This window comes from Triturus cristatus, chromosome 3_1 (assembly GCF_964204655.1).
Source record: "Triturus cristatus chromosome 3_1, aTriCri1.1, whole genome shotgun sequence".
Lineage (NCBI taxonomy): Eukaryota > Metazoa > Chordata > Amphibia > Caudata > Salamandridae > Triturus > Triturus cristatus.
In genome coordinates this window covers 689,132,248-689,158,251 of record NC_140583.1, presented here as the reverse complement: position 1 = coordinate 689,158,251, position 26,004 = coordinate 689,132,248, and the positions used below count along the sequence as shown (strand labels likewise).

Sequence of the window (26,004 nt, the reverse complement as noted above, 5' to 3'; positions counted from 1 at the left end):
CTATAGGTAGGCCAGATAATTTTACCAACCCTACCCTACTTTCCATCCAGGAATTGGGAAGTGTCAAAAGGTTGTTCTTGGAACACTCCCGTTTGGAAAGAGAAGGTTTAGAACTCCAGAAGCCTTCTGTTAGGGGTCACATGCTTTTAAAAACTGTGCAGGGGATGGAACAGTATTTGGGTTTGGTTCAATCACAGCATGACAGGTCTTTATTGGCCAGGTTTAGGTTTTATCAACTGCATCACATGCTGGCATCCCCATGTGGGTGGGTTCGGGCGGAGGGAAGGGCACCCTCGTGGCTGCAAAAACTTGTCTCCGCAGGATAAACTCAATTTTATAATGTTTTTCCTTTACTTCAGCTGGCCTAGGAAGCGTTTTTTAATTCCCTTGCTGAAATCATTGAATTTTAAACAAGTTAGGACTGCACAGATGGACCTTCAGATGCTTCCCTCCGAACGGGTGATTTTTTATGTTTGATCTTTTTTACAAGCTGTCTGGGTGTCGAAGAAGTCGAGACCAGATTAAATGTATTAATTGTTTAAATGTCATTGTTTTTAAGATCAATTTTATTGTCTATTTTTATGTATGAAATTAATATCACTGACATTTGACTTTGATTATTTTATGGTGATTTTGTTTCCTGAGTAAAGATGTATTGAATTGAATTGAAACCAGGGGTCACCCATGGGCTGTAACATGTATTATGCCACAGATGGGAGACCACTTAAACTGTGACTACAGGCCTGCCATTGCAGGCTGTGTAAGCTGGTGCTAGAACCACTTACGACAGATATGTTTCCTTACATCTGAGGTCACTATCCTTAAAACCTATAAGTTACCTCTAGGGCAGGCCTTTTAATCCTGAAGGCAGAGTGCTTGGTTAGAAGTGTGAGGGTGCCCCTGCATAAGCAGGAAACTCCTACAAACCCTGGAGTCGATTCTCCAAGCTTTTCAAGTGCGGTCAACCATTTTAATACATATGGTGGACACGAGTCTTTACGAGATGTCTAACTATATATTGGCTGCACCGAATCGGGTCATGTTTGGTACCAAACATGTTGGTATCATACCCCAACACTGATTCCAGTGTTGGAAGTATGATCCCATGGACTGAGGGGGCCCCCTTGGGGTACTCCCCTGTCCTCCCGGTTACAGCCTCTCAGAGTCTGACAGCAAGCTAGTGCAGGTGCAGACCACCGAAACAATTATGCTCTCCTGCTGCTGAGCCAAGCTTGAGCATGGGAAGGGAGAACAATATTTTTCCTGTCACCAGGAGGTGTGACCACTTCCCCAGACAGTGCATTGGGCTGCGGTGGGGGCGCTTGACAACGCCACCAGACTGCTTTAAAGAGCACATTTGGTGCCCTCCTTGTATACTCTAGCTAGAACCAGTTCTGGGAGCCATTGGCCCCCGCTCTGGTGCAAAAGTGGACAAAAGACATGGGAGTATCCTCCCCTCTGTCCATCCCTTCCTCTGGGAAGGACCCCTGAGTCTTTTCAACCCTTTTCCTAGGATACTTTAGGGCTTACCTGTGGGTTGCTCTTCAGATGTGTCGTGGGACAAGACTAAAGCCTGAAACCATGTCACTCTTCGACCGGCTGAACACTTGGACTTCGCCTGGAACCAAAGCTGCATCAAGGAAGACTCCTGCTGCTCCTGGTCTCACTGTTCTGCAAGTCATCTTCATCATCTGTGTCTGTGCTTCTTCCCAGATCTTCAACAGACCTGTCAGCATCAAGGACACCCAAAGTAATCTCCCTTGAAGTGAAGAAGTCACTCCTCTGCACCTGCAGGCACCGCAATACAGCTGACTGGTCTGCTGCTCCTGAAGTCCCACAAACTGCAAAACAGGTGGTGGTTCTGCAACTCCCTCGAGGCCTGACCTGTCCTCTCGGCAATTTTGAGGCCACTATCCTTCTTCAGAACAGCTGGGACTGAACACCTGCGCACCGCGGTGACTTGCAGTTGGCAAGGCTTGTTTGTTTTGCACTCCAGAGACCTTCAGGCTACAAGAAGCTGCAGCCTCCAACATCTCTTCCAACCAAGATCTTCATCCTCACCGCATCCTCTGCACTGTGTGCCTTCATCTCTGGTGAGATGTTTGAGGTCCTCTTGTGACTCCTGTGCCTTTGGCCTGTAGGTCCTCTTGAGGGTTTTCTCCCGCTTCACAGGGCTCCCCCGTTTACTCGGAGCCTGCTCTGACTGTCCTGCACTTGGTGAATCCCTTGGACCTTGCTGGTCCCAATGTTGCTCCTTCATCGATTTCCACGTCTGTTGCTGCTGCCAAGGCTTGTTGGTGCTTCCGCTGGACACTGAGCCCCTGGTTCTCGACTTCCAACGTGGGACAGCTCGTGCACGGCTCCTGTTCTTCCTTAGCGTAGCCTGGTCTCCAAAGCTGCGACAACAAGTTCACCATCAACACTCCTGCATCTTCCGTCACCGGTGGGCATTGCTCTTCCATGCCTGCTGGCCACCTCTGGGTGGCATAGACTCTGTTCCCTCTGCTTGCAGGTTCTTCTTGTCAAGAATCCACCCTTAGATTCCACCAGGCTCTTGCACCTTCTTCGCCAGCTGCACCTTTTCTGAAATCCTCCACTGTTGCCCACGGCGGTTTCCAATGTCATTTCACACCTATGGACCTGGCTTCCTTGGTGTAGGTATCCTAGACCCTGGGGTAGCCATGGGTGGGGTGACTCTCCAATCTTCTGTCTTCCACAATGTTTCTTACCAGGGTCCTCTGGGAAGGGCTCTTCTTCTTACAAACTGCAAAAATCCGCTTTTCCATTGACTTCTGTTGACTACGAGGTAGTGTTTCCACTCTGCACACAGCCTCCGTGGGGTTCCTGGGTACTTACCTTGAGTTGCTCCTTGGGTTCCCAGCTCCTTTGACTCTCCTGGTCCATGTCCTGACTTTGGTCGCAGTTCGCATTCCAATTTCCTGGCATAGGGTTTGGTCTCCTCTTGGAGACCACTATGTATTACCTCTTGCAATTGAAGTATCATTGTGTATTTCTGTTGATATCTCCGGCTAGGAGATATACCAATGTATTAGTGGGTGTGTATAATAAATAAACATATTTCTTATAACTACACTGTGTGGTTCTTTTTCACTTAACCTACACTACATGATTAAATCTGGTAAAACAAGCTGCTTAACACTCCTTCTGGACTAAACCTGAAGGCTGCTCTCTACCGCTACCACTAAAGAGAGCTTTCTATGGTTGTCTAAGACCAATAAAATCTCCATAAGGGTTCCCTGGATTAGTGCAAGGTCCTTCACTTAAATAGGTTTGCACTATATACTAAGCCAGCCTTCTACAGGCCTCAACTGCAATACAGCAACAGATAGGTTGATTGAATGGGATGCTTTTAAAGTAACAATCAGGGGACATAGTTTGGGATTCACGTGGAACACTAGCAAGCAATTGGATTATAGTATCACCTGCATTGAAAACTTGTTCCTGACACTTAAAACACAATCAGTAACAAACCCGGAGTGTGTCCGTCATGCGGCAGCGGTACACTCTGGACATTACTCACTGTTACAGCACCTACAAGGTCTCAACTACGCCGCAAACTCAGCTCGTACTCAAGCCACCTCAGATCGTGCTGGCCCATTTGCTGGTGTGGTTGATACGTCAGGAGCAGCCCTGGCATCCTATGCTTTTATTTACGCTCCCTTACAAGACAACTTCTCCACACCCAGCACAAAATCCATGTTGGACTTACCTATATTTCTAATTAGATCAGCAACTCTGGAAATTCCTCAACAGAGCTTTTTAAGGTCCTAAAAAACGTCACTAATCTTAAGGCTTGTTCTCAGTTAATTTAACCTTCCCAGCAACTTTGCAACTCTTTGGCAGACTATTTTGAGGATAAAATCACGGCAATATATCAAAATTGTGTCCAAATTATTATTAAGCTTGCAACTAAGTTGAACTTTAATGCTCCTCCCTTCAAAGGTGGAAACACTGTGGGAAAGTGTAACACTCCTTGATAAGCTGTTGTTCAGGTTAAATGAGATAGGTATATATGGAACTGCTCTGAAATGGTTTCTGGATTCCCTGTCGAATAGATCTCAAGAAATTTAATTGGGTGACTTTAAGACACGTACAATGACGGTTGATAAAGGTGTCCCCGGGGTTTTTTGCCAGGGCCCTACCTTGTTCAACATATTTACAGACCCGTTGTAAAAGCTTATCAATCTTTCAGCTTTGTAATCCTATTCTATGCTAACGATACTCAGCTGGTCATGTCTTTTGACAACAATGTGGACAAAGTGAAGGAAAGCTTCTCAAATGGGATGAAGGCAGTGGCATAGTGTATGTCTGAGAACTATCTTCAGCTTAATGCGGAAAAGACAGAGATCATGGTCTTTGAGACAGCTCAACAAAATTGGAATCCTGATTGGTAACCTCTTAAATTAGATTGTGCTCCCATTCCCTGTCAGGTTGTAAAAAATCAAGGCATTAAATTAGATCAAGCCTTGACAATGAAAGAGTAGATCCTATCTACAAAGGGCACCTGCTTTTACATGTTGCCGCTTTTAAAGAAACCCTTGAGTTTTCTTCCCCTCCACCTAGAAAGACCCTGGTACAGGCTCGCGTTGTCAGCCAGCTTGACTATGGTAATGCTCTTTTGGCTGCTGCCAATGAAAAATTACTCTATAAACTGCAGGTTGTGCAGAATACTGCTGCAAGGCTCATCTGTAATCTTCCTCCAAGAGCTGCATCTCTTCCTCTCTTAAAATCACTACACTGGTTACCAGTCAGAAAGAGAATTATATTCAAGATCTGCTGCCTTACCCACTGAGCACTAAAGAGGAAAGGACCAAGATCTTTACACTACAAGCTTAAACGTTATCTTCCTATAAAAAATCTGCGATCTAAGGAAAAAGAGCTGCTCTCAATTCTCACATTCAGCGTTTTATGGTGTGGAAGCAGACCCTTTTCCTAATTGGCCCCAATCTACTGGAATCGTTTGCCCTTGCACATTCAAATCTGTTCTGATTATATCAAATTTAAGAAACCTTTGAAAACGTTTCATTTTAATTTCTGATTTTTTCTTCCTGCTGCAGTGTCCTCTTGCAGCGCAGAGATACCCCGTTGGGGCCAGTTGTGCGCTATTTCAAATTAAACTAACATAACATAACTTACACATCACTACTCTTCCCTCTACCAATCGTCCCTGAGAATGGAGTCCGATGAGCTAGACTAATTCTCAGCCATTATCGGGCTATCTGTCATTACTCCAGAACAGCGGGGGGAGCTTGAAGAGCCCCTTACGCAATTTGAGATCTGAGGCCATTAAGGCCCTAGTGACGGGCATGGCCCCGGGGCCAAATGGCCTACCGGGCGAATTTTATAAGGCCTATGCCTTGACATTGCCCCTCGGCTTGCATGCCTTGCATAATGAGGCGTGCGCAGCAGCCCACCTCCCTGCGTTGTTACACAAAGCCCTGCTCATATCTCTGCCAAAACCAGACAGATACCCTACTGCTCTGGGTTCCTACTGCCCCTTAGCACTGCTAAATAAATACTACAAAATACTAGCTGGTGGGCCGGTGGACCAACTGGCCCCTCTTGTCCTGTCTCTGGTCCACTCAGACTAGAAGATGTTTGTCCTGGCCCGTAGCACCTAGCTACATTTTCGGAACTTCTTCTGTGTTTTAAAATAATCAGCCCTTAGGTGGCCACACTTTCGGTGTCTGATACTGGATTTAGAGAAAGCCTTTGATTCTCTAGAATGGGAATTTATTTTAGTGGCCTAATCTTGCTAGGGTATCGGAAGTCATTTTCTCCGAATGATCTACTTTACAATGAGCCGACGGCAAGAATGAAGAGAGGCTCATACCTTTCAGACCCAATTGCCATATGCAGAGGCACCCGGTAGGGCTGCCTGCTCTACATGTTGCTCTTCTCTCTGGGTGTAGAGCCATTAGCGGCTGCTATCTGAACACACAGCACGGAGTGGGGTATTCCACCGGGAGGCGGGACACACACAATTTCACTATACCCGACAATCTTCTCCTGTACATTTGAGACATTCAAGAGGACACTACCAAGCTAACTCAGACTCTCAACTACTATGCTGACCTGTCTGGCCTATGGGTCAACTGGACTAAATCATGTTGGTTCCCCTTCAGTGACGATTAGCATGACCCTGCTTATACAATTATTGGTTTTCCATCACGTGCCAGCCTTCGATGTTTAGATATTTGGGGATTAGAATCTATCATCAGCCAACTGACCTCTTGAAGGGTAATCTCAGAAGAGCCATAACAGCAGACAGATCCCGGACGGTGTTTTGGTACTCACTCCCCCGTATCGGTCATGGGTCGAGTTGCACTTCTTAAGATGGTTGTCTTACCACGTCTATTATACTACTTCATTAACCTATTCCTTTACATTGAGCCCCCTATACTTTACAAATTTGACAGCGTCAAGAGAATTCATCTGAAATAATACCCATTGCAGTGTGCCAGTCTTTAAGTTGTACTTACCCGTCAGTACCCAACCTGGAACAATACTATCTCGCCTCTGCGTTTCAATGGGTGGCAAGATTGATGGCGGGGAGGCAGTAATCTGAAACTGCCACGCTTTCAGCAGCCCCCTGTGCTCGTGGGAGGTCGTCGGAGCCACTGCTTCTAGGAGTTGTAAGAAGCTCGCCCTGTATATACCAAACTAAAGTAAGGTATAGTATGCAGAGTTCAGTGGATCCCCAGAGTTATAGCAGGGGCTACATTAGATAATCACTAACAATTCTTTTTGTGGTAGTGTGGTCGAGCAGTTAGGCTTATCAGGAGGGTGTGTTAAGCGTTTATTGCATTCACTCAATCAAGGCTGATGGCACACGCTAAGAGACAGAATCCAGAACAATTAGGTCAGTATAAAAAAGATATAATTATGTTTTATTTCTAGAACCAAGCAGGACTTGGCACAGGTAAGAAGAATATACTTTCAAATGCTAGACTTTACAAGGAAATTCAATTATGAACGGAATTTGCTTCATTACAGGTTTGTGGGTGCTTTGAAAACAGTACAGAATACATAGAAATTACTTTTCATTACTTTTGGACTATATCGACCACTCAGGATGATATGCCTAGATATCACCGTGGATCCTGCAATACAGAGGTAAGTAAGACACATTTTGATTCAAAGAAAGTTACTTTGGTTTTCATTCAAAAAGTAAAGTCAACACTTAGAACATTTTTGGATCAAAAACCATAACATTGGTTCCTATGGGAGAAAAATAATGTTCTATGTTTGCAGGTAAGTAAGCGACCTGCAAGAATAGCTTTTTGGGGGTAGAACCAAGGATTCCAAAGGTTCAAGTTGGCACTCAAAGTGCATAACCAGCAGCACTGGGCAGCCGGGTGCAGAGTGCAGGATGCCAATGAGTCTAGGGGCCACCTCGGTTGAGGGATGCTCACAGGCAGGTCACTTGGTCTTGGGAGCCAAGCTCCTAGTGTGAAAGTCAGGACAAATGGGGTCCCGTTTCAGAACCAGTCCACACCACCAGAGGTGCAGAGGCGGCAGGGTGCTTAGGAGGTGTCGGGAGCCCAATGCAACCCTAAGGAGGTTGCCTGTTTTGGATTTTGGCTACAGGCTTGGTCCACTAAGTCTTCCGGCAGGAACCAACAGCAGGGCAGGTAAATTGGAGGGTTCAGGGACACAGGTGCACCTCAGGTCCTCTTCTCGACAGCACCAGGCAGCCGGATGCAGGGGGGCCTGTTGAGGTCAGATTTCACTTTACTAGACCAGCCGCAGTTGGGGGGTCTCCGTGCAGAGGCTACAGGCGACATTGGGGAGTCCTGCAGGAGTCAACACATGGTGGACTCAGACTCCGGAGCGCTGGGGGACCTCACTGGGAAAGGTGGGCCACTTACACTCTGGCCATAGGCGACAGGTCCTGTGGTGGTTCCAAGCATGGAGTTTCATCGACCTCAGCAGGCTGACAGTCTGTCTTTGGAGTTTCTCAGGAACAGAGCTAATGTTCTCAGGAGATCCGATCTTTGCAGAAGGCAGCCAGTCCTCCAAGGGGTTCTGGAGGTTGCTGGCTGCAGGACAAGCTTACTTTTGATGCAGGATCTCTGGAAACTGCAGACGGGATGGTAGGGCTGGTGCCAAGTCAATTCTTCTCTAAAGTCTCCTCTGCTGTGCAACTTCTCCCACCCTCCTTCTTTGTAGGTTGCAGGAATCCAAGGAGGCAACGTTTAGGCCACCCCTAAATACTAAATTTAGGGGCGTTACAGGGGTGTTCGGGTTGGGACCAATGGATCCCTTCATTGTGGAGAGTACACCCTCTATCATGCAAACCTCCAGTGGAAGGGGGCATGAGCATCTCTCTGATTGGCTGTGTCCCCCTCATCTTCAAGATGGAGGAGACAGAGATGTGTGCTTCACCTCGCCTCCCCCACCTGAGGGGTGGGGTTGGCAAAGGTGGGCACACCACTCTTCCTGAGTTGGTTTTACCGCTGATTCTCCCGCCCAACGTGGGGGTCAGAACCGGTGGGAGCCAGTTGCTGGGGGCAGCAGAAGGCAGGGTCAGCTAACAAAGATGCCAGGCATTTGAAGCTTCCCATCGTGGACCCAGCTCATCCTGGGGGAGGAGGCATGACATCTCTGCCCAGGATGGGCTTAGTTTATGGACCCAGAAAGTGGAGGCCCTCTACCCAGAGATCCAGTAACCTGTCTGGTGAAGACAAATAGTGGGCAGCCATTCAGGAACCACACCAGGGCTGGTAACTTTTCATGGGGCATCTATAAGATGCCCTCTGAGTGCTTTTTACATTAAATCCCACACTGGCATTAGTGAGGGTTCAATGTGCTGAGAAGATTGCTACCAATCTTCCCAGGTTTCAGTAAGGCAGTGGAGTTCGTAATGACAAACTTCCAGACCATATACTCTTTATGGTCTTACTGCACTTACAATGTCTAAGAACGGACCTAGACACTGTAGGGGTACAGTAGTCATGCAACTGTACCCTCACCAGTAGTCTAGTGCACCCTGCTAGAGGGGTGACTTACCTAGGCCATAGGTAGTGGGGTTGCAGGCATGGCACACAAGGATGTGTTATATCTATGGCAAGTGTGAAGGATCACTTGCTGCCTGGCCGCACTGCATTAGGGTAAATCCAACAAGGTGTGACTAGTTTTAAAAATTAATGTTTGAACAAAGAGAATATTACAGTGTATTACACATATTTATTATTATAGTTAGAAGTGACTTTCCATCTCTGTGAGTCACACTGTCAAGAAATCAGTCTAGAATAAGTCATACAATCATATCGTCTATGATTCGCACATGAACAATTAAAATTAAAATAACTAATTTTCCTATTTAACAAAGAACAACGTTTTTCTCATGAAGTTGTGATGAATGCCCAATGCATTGCAGGAAGAAAATCCCTTCTTCAGGGACTACTGTAATAGGAATCAATAAAGGTTCTTCTTTAATTGTAAAAAAGTATGCAGGGAGGAAATGCTTTCACCCCTGTGTTCACTGTTCGTGTTTTTGATAAATGACACAGTAAAAAAGTCCTCACCAAGATAAAGAATAGTCCCATTGCCCATAGCAGTCCATTTACATCAGTGTGGCAACTAGGATTACATACGCTTAGTAACTTAGTTCCACATTCCCTGACTATTCAGCTTCACTATTAGCCACTTATCACAATCACAACACGTCTGTCATTGAGCCGTATTAAGAGATATCTTGTTCATTGTTCGGATATTCGCACAATACCAAACATGAGAGAGAGTAGCTAACATTAGCATGTTCGCCTCACACTATACCCGTGGTTTGATGTAACAAAAGCATAATAATGCCCATGTTGTTGATATATTTGTTGGAAGAGAGGGAAGGGCGGGGAAAGGGGGGATACTGAGGTTGGGCAGTTAACCTCTGAGACTCTCTTTGTCCCTTCCTTATCCACTGTGCCTCCCGTTATTATTGAGATTGTTCAAAAGTGGGGTGCGCTGTTAGCACAACAACCTGGAACCCCAACAGCACAACACAAGACTGAGCTCCTAGTAGCCCTCCTAGACCTAGAGGCGCGTACCCTGCCATTGTACAGAGAGGATAAAGGTAAAACATGCATATGTATAAATATTGCTGCCTAAAGACGCATAGATGTGACCATCTTGAGAGTGTTTCTTCATGATAACATTTTATACCCCTCCGTCACTTTACACTTAAGGCAAAAGATGCAATTGATCAGATATTGTAACTTGTATTGACATGTCGACCCTCTTACTATGTTATGATTTGTAAAATTAAATAAATACAAACAGATTTTAACAAGTATTTGCAATGCAATAGGTCTCGGATCTATGAGAGTTTGAGCTATTGGCATTGTAAATGACGATGTCTTTTATTTATGTATTTTGAAAACCTGCAACCAGTGAGTAAACAAGCACTTTGTATTTATAGTCCTTGCTTACGAGAAGCAAGGGTGGCAGTAACTGCGCCTCTTTTATTGCCAGCCTTGCTTCTCATAGGCAACAACTATAAGTACAAAGAGCGTATTTACGCTCCGATTGCGGGTTTTTATGACACATAAAAGGCATTCTCATTTATAATGCTAATATCTCAAACTCTCGCAAATGCAAGACCTACTGCATTGCAAATGCTTGTTTAAAAATAGCCACCTACCTACCCCCACCCCCTGCAATACTGCAAGTGACAGAAGAACTTTGCACACAGAGGGACAGATGAACCAAGCACACTGAGGGACAAATGAACCAAGCACACTGAGGGGCTAATGAACCTTGCTCACTGAGGGACAGACGAACCGTGCACACTAAGGAACAGACCAACAAAGCACACTGAGGGACAGATCAACCATGCACAGCGAGGGACTGATGAACCCTGCACACTGAGGGACAGATGAATCTTGCACACTGAACGACAGAGGGAGGGAGAGACGAACCCTGCAATACTAAGGGGCAGACGGACCTTGCACAGAGGCACAGACTAATGATGCACACCGAGGGACAGACAAACCCTGCACAATACGGGAAAGACTACCCTTGCGCCCACAGGGAAAGATGAACCTTGCACAGTGAGGGATAGGCAAACCATGCATATTGAGGGACAGACACTACGCGACACTTTCAAAATGTTTTACACCTCTGCAGAGCTTAAGATCTCTGGCCATGATACAAGAGCAAGGATTTTTGATGTAAACTTCTTAAACATAACTTCAAACCAGACAAAATGTTTTACGCACTTTCAGAGTTGAAACTAATCAAAATAAAAAAAACTATTTGTTGCATTGCCTTGGCTCATTCAATTTATTCTTTATATGATTAGTCTGAAACGATCACGGACTTTTTTTCACTAGAACCCCTAATTAATTAAATTTTATTTCGCGCTGGAAAAAAAGCAGGCAGGCGCAGCACCAAGGAGGCATTTCAATGCTAATAAAAACGGCCCTAACGTCATTGTTATTATGTAACCTTTGCAAGACTGCATGTGCATCGGTTACATTTAATTTTAACTATAAACACCACAAGGAGGGAAAATAAGTAGAGAATATAGGACTGCTTCTTCAAAAGTATAAAAAAATAGAATCATGTATTGAAAATTCTCAACTGGCCCCTACGAACAGGAACACACGCTTGCTTTACATCACCATGAAGTAACGGGCATTGGCTGTGCACAGCTAAAAACATTTTTAATCGAAAAAGTAGAGACAATGTTCCTGCTTTCAATGCAAGCTTACCGCCCCATATGCAGCAATTCTGATCCACAGTGCCACTTTTTCCGACTCCAATACTGAAGGAAAGACCACGTTCTTGTTTGAACGCACATCGGAAATAATGCTTTCAAGAGCAATATTATGCAAATATTCTCTTCAGCAGCCTCCGGTTTGAGTGTATTTGTTTAGCCAAAGTGCTGCAATACCTTCGGGTTGAGTTTGAGGTATTTAACAAATGTAAAAATAAATTAAACAAAAAGCCTGCAGAGCGAGCTGCAACGCTCCTAATGTGTGGCAAACAAGCAGCATTAGTCGGTGTTAGCAAAGCCTGTCCCACGGTCATAGTGTGGAAATATGGATTTTTCTGGTCAGTTATGTCCCCTATCTTGGACCCCAACGGTTTCATGTATGAATCACAAGTACATGTATGTTCCCTCCAGTTCCAGTTATGAAGACGCAAACACATGTGCGTCCACCGTCAACATGTCCTCTGTCAGATCCGCCATGAATAGGCCGGATATTCCATTCCTAAGTACGAAAGGCCACCGGCTTTATATGGTTCACTTATGCCATTTTACAGTCCAGGCAAGTAGGCCCAGATTCTGTCATCAAACTCTTCTTGCCCTCTGCCTCTGAAAACTCCAGTTCGAGCCTGCATCTGTGACCATGAACTTTGTCTCATTCTCTGCGCGGCTCACGAAGCCTGACATCAGCCTATTCTCTGCCAAGAACTGTATTTCACCTTCGAATTATCTGCTTCCCCCTCAGCCGATGCATTCCTGCCTAGTAGTTTAAGTAAACATTCTTCCAGTTACCAAGCAAAAGGCCCGGCTTCTCGGTCCTCATGCAAGTAATTCATAGTCCTGTTACCATGGAATATTTCTACCCCCTCGCATTTAGTGTAGACACTTAGACGCTTGTACACGCACACACAGTCAGTATAGAACAGATTCTGTCCGAGAGTCCTTCTTTTATGGATAACATAGTTCTTTAAACATAGGATGTTAGATATGATTTGGGACTAGGTTGACTTGACCCCCCAGACTTCTTGTCTCCACATGTAGAGCTAAATGTCAAGTCCCCTTCACCCCCTAGTTACACGTCAATTACACGTCATGCTGCTGCGCGCGCATCTATGCCAAGTATTATCTTATAGATCCACCTACATGTGACATCATAACCAATTACGTTCCTTTTTACTCCTCGTTCCACCCATTTTTGGTTACGCAGACAAATCGTCATTTTTCCTTATCAATTGTTACGCCTACTGTATTCGCTTCATTGTAATGTATGATCTATAAAAGTCATTTCATGTCAATAATGTATGTACTTCACTTCCTGAACTCCCGTGGTGATGGAACTTGGAGCAACCGATTATAATCGATTATTGGAATAAAGCCCATTCCGAACCTCTAATACCACGGATTCTGCCTCTCATTTTACTGAGCTATTTTATTATGTTTCTGTATCAAATTCAGTCCAGGTAAAGGAATTTTATTTACCACATGAATGGCGCCCGAACAGGGACACTTTCTCATCTCACGCGCCGGCGGTGAGTTGCAGGCCCGGTCTCCTGCCACAGCTGGACGGACAATAACGCGTACCAGCAGGATTTCCTGTATCTCCCTCCAGTCAAGCGGGGGCGACTGAGGCTGCGATCAACACCCAGACGAGGCGGTGAGAAGTGCGAAGTATCCCGACCAGAGCCTAGCTGAGAGAGCAAGATCCGAGGTATACAGAGACCCACCAGTTCGAAGTCAAGTCCAGTGTCCGACGAGTCGAGTCGAGTCCAGTCCGGGTCAAGTTCAAGTTACCGAGGCCTTCCGTTTCCGAAGCTACCCGGTGAGTACCATTGCTGGGGAAGCATTTCTGACGTGCACATAGGTTGTGCCGGTCAAGACGGGTTTGGGTACACAAATCCGGTCTGCACTGTTTCAGCAGTGTATCTGTACTGTTTAGCAGTATATCAAGTATTCCGAAGCATCTAGTTATTGTCAAGAATTAAGCTTGGTGATTAGTTATGCAGACGATCATCATTGTTGTTTCAGTTAAAGGTTTAATGTTTAATGTTTAAATGTGTTTAAAAAACGTCCTGCATATTGTGGTATGAATGACTGTTCATTATCGTGTTTATTGTATTAAGTCTGTTCAAATTCAAGTATCAGGTCAGTTGGTCAAAATCAAGTATAAGGTCAGTTCTCAATATGCCGCTCTTTTCGAAATTAAGACAGATCACTACTAGAAAAGGGGTTCTCGAAGAAGCCGTTCCTATTCCTCCTAGGGACACTCCAGGGCACTTTATGTATCACAAACATGGCTTAGACGCTATATTATTTCTTGATTTATGGGTAGACTACACCAAGGGATTACCAGAAAGTCAGAGGTGGCCCACAGCGGGAACCTGGGATGCAGAGTGCATCATGAAAGTTGAGGAAGAGTTATGGAAAAGGAAGGTCAGACAGTCACAGAAAGACGCCGTTGAGTTATGGCGTAAAGAATCTCATAGACGCACAGAAAAAGCACGTAGACAGGAAGAAAAGAATAAATAAAGTTCAAATAAAGTTCGAGAGAATCTATTAATTGAGGAAGGCATCCGAGTGAAATCAGAACAAGTAGATAGGCAAAGAAATGCCCTTATGAATGGTATGTATCCCCTTCTGGCCGAAGGATTACCTAAGGCTACTCCAGAAATACCGAAAGACTTGCCACCCCCATTGTTCCCAATAAAGGTACATCCTAAGGGGCATCCTAGAACCGCAGAAGATGTTTTTCTTTCCTCATATTTAGATGACGCAGCTCCCGAGTATGCAAATTCCGCCCCACATAGACCGCATATCAGGGAGGTTCAACGCCAAGATCCAGTGCCCGTATCCCTACAGCAACAAATCGAGTCACAAGTTCCGGCAAGCACATCTGTTTCTGCATCCGCTCCTACAGCTACTTCTATAGCTGTGTCCACACCTGTAGTTGCTGTGTCACGTTCGACGAATCCTTTCGCGCCCGACACCCCGGATGGGGCTACGGGAGGTGCTAGCAACATTTTTTCTACGCCACCCAGAATAAATAAACTTACTTTTCAAGAGTCAGCACATTCACGTACACCGAAACTCATAAGTGCCCGTACGCTGAAGGAACTTCTTATAGATTGCAGATATGACCCTGTGCCCGGTAAAGAGGACGAAATGACCCTGGCATCATTGCGTATCAGACGAGCCGCAGTGTATTTAGGAAAGTTACCAGGAATGACTGCGCATCTAGATAAAATATATCATTTTGTCCAAACAGGGCGAGATCCAGAATGTATTAACAGAGCTATGGAATACCAGAAAGTAGAGATACAGGGGGAACTGTTACGTTTCCTCATAAACTGTGTGATCAGAAATCAAGACCGACCGGGGGTAGACCCGGAAGCAATGCAAATTCTTACAAGATGGAGCCAGAATATATCAGAAGGGAGACATGATAAACAGAATTGTATAATAGCCATGTGCCGAAAGATCCGTAAAGAAATAGAACGCCTACACGAAGAGAGATTAGAGGTAGACGAGTTCGAACAAAGCGAGGAAGAAGGGTCAGGACTGCCCACAGGACAGTCGGACACCATAGCCTATGTAGGTAGAGGAAGATCTTGTAATAGTAATAGATGTCTTACTGACTCGATACGTCCGATATGTCCAGATAATAACAGGAATTTCCAAATACCTATAATTAATATAAGGTCTAACGAGCATTCGTTCCAAACCGCCGACAAATTACTCCAAGAACGAAGGGGTTATCATTTTCTCGATTCTATGGATGAACAAGATTTAGCCAGGGCAGCTGTCCATTGGGTGGACAGTCCCGGAAAATATAGTGATGATACAGTAGCACGCACATTTTTGAATCTCACCCCAGACGAACAGAGGTTAGCTGGGATTTATATGATTCAACAACTCATTATACTATATCGGAGTCAGCATTCGGACCCTGGTCCCTTACCTGACATATTGACCGAATTGCTTATGAATAAATGGAGAGGTTCAGGTACTAAATTAATTAAAGAAATTCTAGAATCAAGAAAGCAGTATATTCTTTTTGTATGTTCAGACCGTGTCTCATTGCCCGTCAAGGAAAGAACCACGTATCACATGGATAGACAGAATCCCTTACGAGAAGTGCACCCAATAAAAGGCGAGGACAACGAGTTTAAGCGCGTATTTGTATATACGCCCATATCAAAAATAGAATTGTTACAAATGAAAAAAGTGGTACCCAGTCATGACAAAGATCCAGCGGGTTTTCACCGAGAAATTAAGGACATGTTACTCATGGGAGAGTATACCTATCCCGACATTATGACAATATTAAAGGTATTGATGCCTGCTGGTATTTATGAGAAACTCAAGGAAAAAGAGTGGGAGGTAGGAGACCAAAAGATAGAATGGTCAGTGTTAGAAGCAGAAGAAAAGGCCCGAACTGCAGGAGCAGGACTTGGGGAAAAAACTAAGGCATTACCAGGTTTATTAGTACAGGTACTGCCACGTTTATTAACTACGAAAAAGGAAGATTGGGGTACAATTTCAGCCTGTAAACAGAAGCAAGATGAAGACACTAGTGATTACTATGCCCGATTTGAAAAATGTTTTGGTATAAATAGTGGCATAAAAGCAAGTAGCGAATCATACCCACATCTGTTTGTAACAAAATTAGTAGAAAATGCCCTGCCCCCAGTAAAGAATAGAGTATTAAAATTCGAGAGTACCTGGCAAGGTAACACTCCATCACAAATGTTACAAATGTTACAGTACCATCACAATAGAATTAGAGAGGAACAAGAACATGAACACAGACGCATGAAAGACACGAAAATGAAAATGCTAGTTTCCCAGACAGTTCCAGCTGAAGGACATAAAAAGGGTATGACACATTCCGATTCAGCAGGACCTGTAAAAGGGACATGCAATTATTGTAAAAAGCCAGGTCATTACGTACACGATTGTCCAGTTTTGAAACATAATATCAGCATAGGTAAAACACAAGAAAGATCACGGCCACTTAGACAAGATCAGAATGAACAAGGAGCTCTGCAGCATGCCCAGGCCATGCCAGCCGCACAACAGCCAGTACAGTTTGTGCCAGCTGCACCACCGTTGCCTGTTTCTGCCACACAGACAACAACGCGACAAATGTATCAGACCGCACAGTATGAATATCCTGAGTATCAGCGTTACGCATGAACTAGCCTAGAGAGGGAAGTTGATTTACCCCTTATTGAAATCCCAGTAGATCAAGAAGGACCTTATGTACATAGTGAATTATTAGGCCAAGATAGAAAATTTCTACTCGATACAGGGGCAAGTCGAACGACCATAAAACGTAGTGAAGTTCCAGGGGCACCCCTCTCAGGCTCACAGAATATTTCCCTTGGTTTTTCAGGAAAACCTATTGTTAATGAAGTGTCACAACCTCTGCCACTTACGATAGGACCTCTGACCCGAACTACAGATTTATTGCTTACTAAATCATGTCCAGAAAACTTGCTAGGAATAAAAACGTTGAAAGCTCTAGGAGCCATAATATGTTGTTCTCCGGAAGGAGTAAGGTTGTTTTTACGTGATTTTAAAGGTCACTATGTGTCTAGAGACATGGATCCCCGACTACAGACATTACCTACACATCTATGGGCACAAGGCCCTACTGATGTTGGACGCATGAATATTACACCATATCGAGTCACATTAAAGGCAGGAGTGGTGCTACCACGAATGCGACAATACAAGTTACCACCAGATGCTGTAGTGGCTTTACTGCAAATCATTGACGAGCTCATTGCCCAAGGAGTAGTTGTGGAAACAGACTCCAATGTATGTAATTCACCGATAATTCCGATTCTTAAACGAACAGATCCAAAGGCCCCGCCAGTCTATCGATTGGTTATCGATCTGCGCGAGTTAAACAAATGCATTGTGCCACAATTCCCTGTGGTCCCAGATATCTCGTCATTACTGACAGCCATTGATTCCGAAGCAACATTCTTTACTGTAATTGATCTCAAGAATGCTTTTTTCAGCGTCCCAATAGATCCGGAAAGCCAATATTTGTTCGGATTTAGTTTAAATGGACGTAGCTTTAAATTCTCACGCGCACCTCAAGGATTTACAGAAAGCCCCAGCATCTATAGCCAAGCACTGAAACGAGAACTAGATAGTATCCACATGCCAGTTAACACTGCACTGCTCCAATACGTCGATGATTTGCTGATCACCGCAAGAAGCGAACCAGAATGTGAAAAAGCATCACTGACAGTTTTAAAATTTCTAGCCGAAAAAGGGCACAAGGTGTCCCCTTCTAAGCTGCAATTCTGTGTCCAGCGAGTTGTTTATCTTGGACACTCGCTGTCCAAGGAGGGAAGGCAGCTTACACCCGACCGCATTCAGTTAATAGCTAACATGCCAATGCCCAAGACACAAAAGGAAGTACGGGCTTTCATAGGCCTCACTTCATACTGTAGGCAGTGGATCCCTCAGTATGCATTTCTAGCAAAACCACTCATTCAGTTGACAACACAGGAGGCAGCCACATCGACTGTTCTCCCTTGGACTCAGGAACATACACACGCCTTTGAAAGCTTAAAGAAAGCTTTATGTCAAGCACCTGTTTTAGCAACACCATGTTACAGAAAACAGTTTACACTTTTTGTTACAGAACGCGAAGGTACTGCCTTGTCAGTACTCACACAGGAACAAGCAGGAGCACACAAACCATGTGCTTATTTTTCTAGTACATTAGATCCTGTAGCTCAGGCTTTGCCTGCATGCCTGAAATCAGTAGCAGCGACAGCTTTAGCAATCAGACAAAGCGATGCCATAGTGTTAGGACATCCATTGACAGTTCAAGTACCACACGCAGTAGAGGTCCTTGTAAATAGAACGCAAACACAACACCTGACTATAGCACGACTTACAGGGTATGAACTTACATTGTTTCAGCCACACATAGAAATCAGACGCTGTAACACATTGAATCCTGCCACACTTTTGCCAGTAACCGGAACAGACCCACTAGCTCATGACTGTATTGAAGTTATTACTATAACGACAAAACCCAGACAAGACTTAACCGATGTCCCATTGTCAGATCCAGACCTGACGTTGTATGTAGATGGTTCATGTATGAGAACAAGTACAGGAGAGTTAGTGGCCGCTTACGCAGTCACAACAGATACTGAAGTCATTGAAACTAATCGTATAAATACTTTGTCAGCTCAAGCCGCAGAGCTCATCGCTCTGACACAAGCCTGTATTCAAGCCACGAATAAAAAAGTCAACATATACACTGATTCACGTTATGCATTCGGAGTTGTACATGACTTCGGCGTGCTGTGGCGAGAGAGAGGTTATTTAACTTCCCACGGTGCCCACATTCAGCACGGACCCCTCATTCATGCTTTATTAGATGCAATACATCGACCCACTGCAATATCAATTATGAAATGTAAGGCTCATACGAAGGTTACTGATATCATTTCCCAAGGCAATGATCTAGCCGACAGAACAGCTAAACAGACTGCTCAAACTCAAACCCCCGACATGACAAAGACAATAGTCCCGATGCCGACACATTGTATGACAGTTAAAGATCCTACTCTTGACGTAATTGACATACAGACACATGCTACACAAGACGAAATAAAGAAATGGACTGAATTAGGAGGGATCCAAACGGACCAAGGATGGATGATGAAGGAAAAGTCTGTATGGTTCCTTCCTGATTCAATGGTCCAAGTTATAATTAACACCACACATAGTCCAGCACATCTCGGAGAAAAAGCTATGCTAGACAGCATTCAACACATTTGGTTCAATAAACATTTACGAGCAGCAGCAAAGCAAAAAGTCCGTACATGTATGATCTGTTGTCAGTTTAACCCAGGAAAAAGCGTTCCCGTAGAACAGGGTGGATTTCATCCTCCTGATCACCCTTTTGAAGTGCTCCAGATGGATTATATCCAGATGGAACGATGTCGAGGATTCAAATACGTTCTCGTAGTCGTCTGCGCTCTGTCCCGTTGGACGGAGGCATACCCGGTTTCAGATTACACTGCCCCGACTACTGCCAAACAGTTGGTTCGAGAATTCTTCCCACGATACGGTTTACCACGTGTTGTCTACTCAGATAACGGCCAGCCGTTCTCATCCGAATTAATGAAACATGTTTCACTTCTGTTAGGATATCAGTGGAAATTCCACTGTGTCCGACACCCCGAGGCAGCAGGTCTCGTAGAAAGACATAACCAGATACTGAAAATCAGATTGTCCAAAATATGCAGAGAGAAAGGTGTCGACTGGGTAGTAGCGTTACCAGTTGCACTCTTTTACATGAGAATGGTAGCACACTCTCGAACAGGGCTATCCCCGTATGAGGTGATCTTCGGCAGACCACCAAATATGTGGGGGACGCCCATACCACGCAAAATAACTGATATTGACTGTAATATGCTGACAGATTACTTGGCTTCCTTGATGTCTGCACTACAATCTTGTCGTTCACAGGTAGCTGCAGCATTTCCCGACAACACTGAGGTGAAACCCCATGACGTAGTTCCGGGTGATATCGTATTTGTGAGAAATTTCGACCGAAAGACTCAGCTGGAGCCCAGGTGGAAGACACCCAAGTTGGTTCTGCTAACCACAAGGACAGCCGTGAAGATCGAGGGCCGCAAGGGCTGGATTCATTCAAGTCATATCAAGAAATTTCATGGACAATCCTCGGATATAGACATTGTGCCCTGCACTCCCTCACAGACTGATTCAAAACTTCCTTTGGTTGAAAAAACTGAAAACGAACTCTATAAAGTTAAATTGAGGCCTAGAACGTCAGACGATTTGATTGTTTAAGTCCTCTCCTAGGTGAAGCGGTTGAATCTGTCTCTGACATGTATCCTCTAGACCTGAATCATGGACAGTCGCGAAAAATGATGAAACGACAGGCGTATTGTAAATCACTGCGTAGCCATTGCATAGTGACATTAATAATCTTGTTTTTCTTGAGTCTTTTAATAATTACTGCAAGCATATTGTTGCACATATATTACCCTATTTCTAGACATGTTTATAATGTTACTGCTGAACATTCTTTTAGTGACTTACCTCCGCATGAATTATCTTATAGACTTGCGCTGCGTAATAACACTTTCATTAGTATGTTACATCATTCCCATCAAACTAGTAATGCCACCAATTGTTGGGTGTGTGGTCGGCTCCCTCCCTATCAGAATTATGAAGGAGTCCTGCCATTCTTTCCACACCCATTTACACATAACGGCTCCTGTGGAGCATGGTTTAGTTTAATCAATTCCATAGATTCAGACACAGCTGTTTACCAAGGTCAGTGGGTATGGGGAAATCTGAACCTAGTTTTACTCAAGGTCTGCTACCCTGACAAGGAGGGTCGCCCCAAAAGAACAGGAACTAATCTAGAAAATGAAGTATATGGATTAGGTAATTTTACACCTAATCCCATGATTCTAAATGTCATATCCGAAGTTGAACTAGTCTTACCCACCATGTCAGTATTCCCAGCAAAAGGGGAATTATGTGTAAGAAAGGTTGGTTCCATACATATGGGCCATAGTAAATGCACTACTATAGTAGAATTCAGTGATCAAGGCAAATCTTCATTTAGAGCTTATCACCACTCCTACTTTATATGTGGTCAGACTGCATATATGCGTCTACCCCTAGATTGGGATGGTACCTGCTACATTGCATTCCTTTTGCCACCTGTTTTTCTAGCTCCTCCTGATTATTACAGAAATATTCATTTAGTACACAACAGAGAGCGGAGAGATCTCCCAATTGTCGATTACACTGAAACAGCATGGGAAAAATACACAGATTTCAATAAAGGCATCTTTCCCTATATAGGTACTGTTACTAATAGTAAACTGATACGTAGATTAACTAGAACCCTTGAAGCAGTAGTGAATGAAACTATTTCCGCCCTAGGCAATTTAACAGAAGAGCAGTCTGCTATGCGGATTGTTGTGCTTCAAAATCGTCTTGTCCTCGACGTCATCCTGGCTGATAGGGGCGGAGCTTGTAGGGTCATCGGATCAAGCTGCTGCGTATTCATACCAGAAAATTCGCCATAAGTATATAAAGCCATAACTCGCCTTCATAAGATCGTAAACCAGATACACCAGAACCCAGGCACTTGGACTTGGTCCAGTTGGTTTTGGAGTGTGATATCAGCCTGGGGATGGAGAGTTCTATCCTTCCTAGGTATTGGCCTTCTCATACTATTCAGTTGCTGTCTATGTCTACAATGTGGACCAGCGATCTGTGGTCTGTGTGCCACATCGTGTATTCCACCACCAAGATTTCATTCGTCACGGAAGAAGAAAGAAGAACAAATGATGTTATATGAACAGATCAATGGATTAATGAAGATTGATATCTCTTAACGGGCAAGTAGGGGACAAGGAGGGAATGTGGAAATATGGATTTTTCTGGTCAGTTATGTCCCCTATCTTGGACCCCAACGGTTTCATGTATGAATCACAAGTACATGTATGTTCCCTCCAGTTCCAGTTATGAAGACGCAAACACATGTGCGTCCACCGTCAACATGTCCTCTGTCAGATCCGCCATGAATAGGCCGGATATTCCATTCCTAAGTACGAAAGGCCACCGGCTTTATATGGTTCACTTATGCCATTTTACAGTCCAGGCAAGTAGGCCCAGATTCTGTCATCAAACTCTTCTTGCCCTCTGCCTCTGAAAACTCCAGTTCGAGCCTGCATCTGTGACCATGAACTTTGTCTCATTCTCTGCGCGGCTCACGAAGCCTGACATCAGCCTATTCTCTGCCAAGAACTGTATTTCACCTTCGAATTATCTGCTTCCCCCTCAGCCGATGCATTCCTGCCTAGTAGTTTAAGTAAACATTCTTCCAGTTACCAAGCAAAAGGCCCGGCTTCTCGGTCCTCATGCAAGTAATTCATAGTCCTGTTACCATGGAATATTTCTACCCCCTCGCATTTAGTGTAGACACTTAGACGCTTGTACACGCACACACAGTCAGTATAGAACAGATTCTGTCCGAGAGTCCTTCTTTTATGGATAACATAGTTCTTTAAACATAGGATGTTAGATATGATTTGGGACTAGGTTGACTTGACCCCCCAGACTTCTTGTCTCCACATGTAGAGCTAAATGTCAAGTCCCCTTCACCCCCTAGTTACACGTCAATTACACGTCATGCTGCTGCGCGCGCATCTATGCCAAGTATTATCTTATAGATCCACCTACATGTGACATCATAACCAATTACGTTCCTTTTTACTCCTCGTTCCACCCATTTTTGGTTACGCAGACAAATCGTCATTTTTCCTTATCAATTGTTACGCCTACTGTATTCGCTTCATTGTAATGTATGATCTATAAAAGTCATTTCATGTCAATAATGTATGTACTTCACTTCCTGAACCCCCGTGGTGATGGAACTTGGAGCAACCGATTATAATCGATTATTGGAATAAAGCCCATTCCGAACCTCTAATACCACGGATTCTGCCTCTCATTTTACTGAGCTATTTTATTATGTTTCTGTATCAAATTCAGTCCAGGTAAAGGAATTTTATTTACCACAATAGTGCGCATATTATTGCCAGTGATCGCATGAGCTTTGCTAACACAGACTATGGCGCCATAATGTAAAGTGAAAGCGACACCCATGTAAATAAAATATTGCAATGGCGGCACTCGCGATTTGGATTTAAACACCTAAAGCTAAGGCGGTAGTGCCCCCGATTGCTTCAAAAGTAGAGCAATGGAAAACATATTTTTTTTATTGCTTTACTTTTAAAGCAATTGCGGCCCTGTGTTTTAGCTTTAGATGTTTAAAGCTAAAGCGGGGTGCCGACACTAAAAGAAAAGTAAAACCAGATGGGAGGACAGAAGAGAGGCCACATGGTCCGTGACTGGCTACCCTCCCCTCCCAGCTTTCCACACCACCTTGAAGAATTGTCATAAGCAAATTATCTTTGGAAGGCGGGGGGTCAGGGACCCCCCGGCCGTATTTAATATATTATACAAAACAATAAAAGGATGAATATCAACATTACATCAGTTATGCAAGAATAAGCAAAATTCATGACATTAGATTTACAGTATCGTAGACAAATCTCAAAGGCTAACCTAAACAAACGTCTAATACAGCGTGTTTCCTATCCGAATCTAACATCCTGCCTGAATTTTGCATTCTAACATATCTGGCCAGACGGCAAGGTCGCTAACCGGTGTCAAGTCCTACTAACCACGCCCTTACTTAGAGGTGCGCATGCGCGACAGGGGACCGCCTACCCCGTCGGCATCATGAACTCCATTTAACCAACAAGGAGGGCCCTTACACTTTGCGTCGTATGCTGACGTCATGGTGTATGTGCGGGGTGGCTACCAGCCTAAGGAAAGCGTGACTCCCTCCCCCGCATTTTTAGCAGCTAGCGGATATTCCTGCCCCTGAAGTTCTAGGAGGGACCAGTGGCCCCTCCCCCTGGGCCGCCCCCTCCGTGGATGGTGACGCCCCCCTTAGGACCTTAAATTGCTGCTCAGCGATCATGACCTTACCGCCACAGGCCAGCATTGTTTCCCGACGATCTGGCCCCCCCCACAACTCCTGCCTAAAGGTCATCCTTACCTCAGAGAGCCCTTCAACCAAGCTAGGATATTATCACACCATATTCTATTCCCTGCCTCCGTCAAATGGACCCCATCCTGTAAGTACAAATCCTCCCCCCAAATAGTCCCATGTGGGATGGTCTGTAAGTGAGAGTTTCGGAAAAGTTTTTCTAACTTGGTATTGATCCTCTTTACCGAGTGATTCAATGCCCTGACAGACTCACCCCCACGCCACTGCAGCCGCGGTATCAGCTGAGACCAGACTACAGTGCAGTCAGGGCACACCCTCCTTACCCAACCCGCTGCTGAAATGATCTCTTCCAGGAGGACCCTCCTACCCAGTCTAGCAAGGTCATTCCCCCCCAGATGAAGAATCACCACCGCCGGTGGGGCTGTATGTTGGGCGACCAACTCAGCAAAGAATCCCCTAAACTGACTGAGGCAGAGACCCCCCCTCCCAAAGAAGGAGATGGACCAACCTTCGTGCTCTAGCTCCCTTCTACCCTTGCCTGCAAAAAAGAATCCTGATGATGACCCGAAGCAAGCTCTCCGCCTGCGTCACAGAGCGAAGGAACTGCAAAACCAGAAAAGAAAAACCCGATGTCAGTAATACCCTAGGTACTTTACAACATGTGTACCCGCACATACCGTTTGTAGCAATTGGAATTGGGTGACCATCTCCCAATTCTTCTAACACTGTTCACATGTAAACCCCTTGTGATTGCCTCAGTGGCTGCACCTATCCTAAAGGAGTGTGTGCCAAATTCCTTCGGGTCAAGGCCCACCCTGGCAATGGTCAACTCCATGACTCTTCTGAACTGATATTTAGTTAAAGGGGTGCCGTCCGCGTGTAATAGAAGCGGCCCACCCAACAGTGCACCTCGCTGCTTGATGAAAGTCTCCACGTGGTGTACCGGGCAGCAAGGATTGGCCCTTGCCCTGTGCAGTACCACAGTCTCCCCCCGGGACTCCTGATCAGTTTTCGATCTCCTAATCGTCACCCACAATGTGTCTCCCTGAATTGTTGTGTTCAGGAATTGGATACCCCCCTGCCTATCTGCCTTAGAGGCTGCCACCAACTCGCTCAGCCTCAATGCCCCATAAAAGGCTAATGTAAACGCTGCTTTAAACAATTGTATCTCCCAGCCCGAGCTACAGACGTCATGCAATGCAGGCAGTAATGCCGTCATCCTCTCCAAGCCTATTGGTTTCCTAGTGTCAGCCGTGCTGCCCTGTAAGCGGCGCCAACCCCTCAGACCCTTCCGCACCGCAAAGTTGTTAGTCGGATCTTTCACCCCCTTCGCCTGTGCGTAAAAGGAGACAGCTGCCCTATGCCTGTTAGCTGTGGCCACTGAGCAACCCTCGTGATGCAAACTACCCAGATAATCCGTAAAGCTATTTTCCAAAGCCCATTTGGATTCCCAGTCACGCCCCAAGAAAGTGCAATATGAACCAAACGCCCCTTCATATGCTGTCCTTGTCTTGGGAGCTAAGCTAGCAGCCACGAGGTCCTCTAATTTGGGGCACCAATCTGCCAGAGTGCTGACGGGAAGTGAGTCGGTGTAGGCTCTGCTGATGGAAGGTGTTCCCTGAATACCTGCATTTTTTGGCGAGAGAGTGCATCGGCTGCATTATTA

At 45.0% G+C, this 26,004-nt stretch overlaps 1 protein-coding gene across 1 annotated transcript in view; it reads right to left on the bottom strand.

Annotated features, from left to right (window-relative positions):
* LOC146860809 (sperm-specific sodium:proton exchanger-like) overlaps positions 1-26,004 on the bottom strand; it is a 5,538,638-nt gene that overhangs the window by 5,233,716 nt on the left and 278,918 nt on the right. The window lies entirely within an intron of this gene.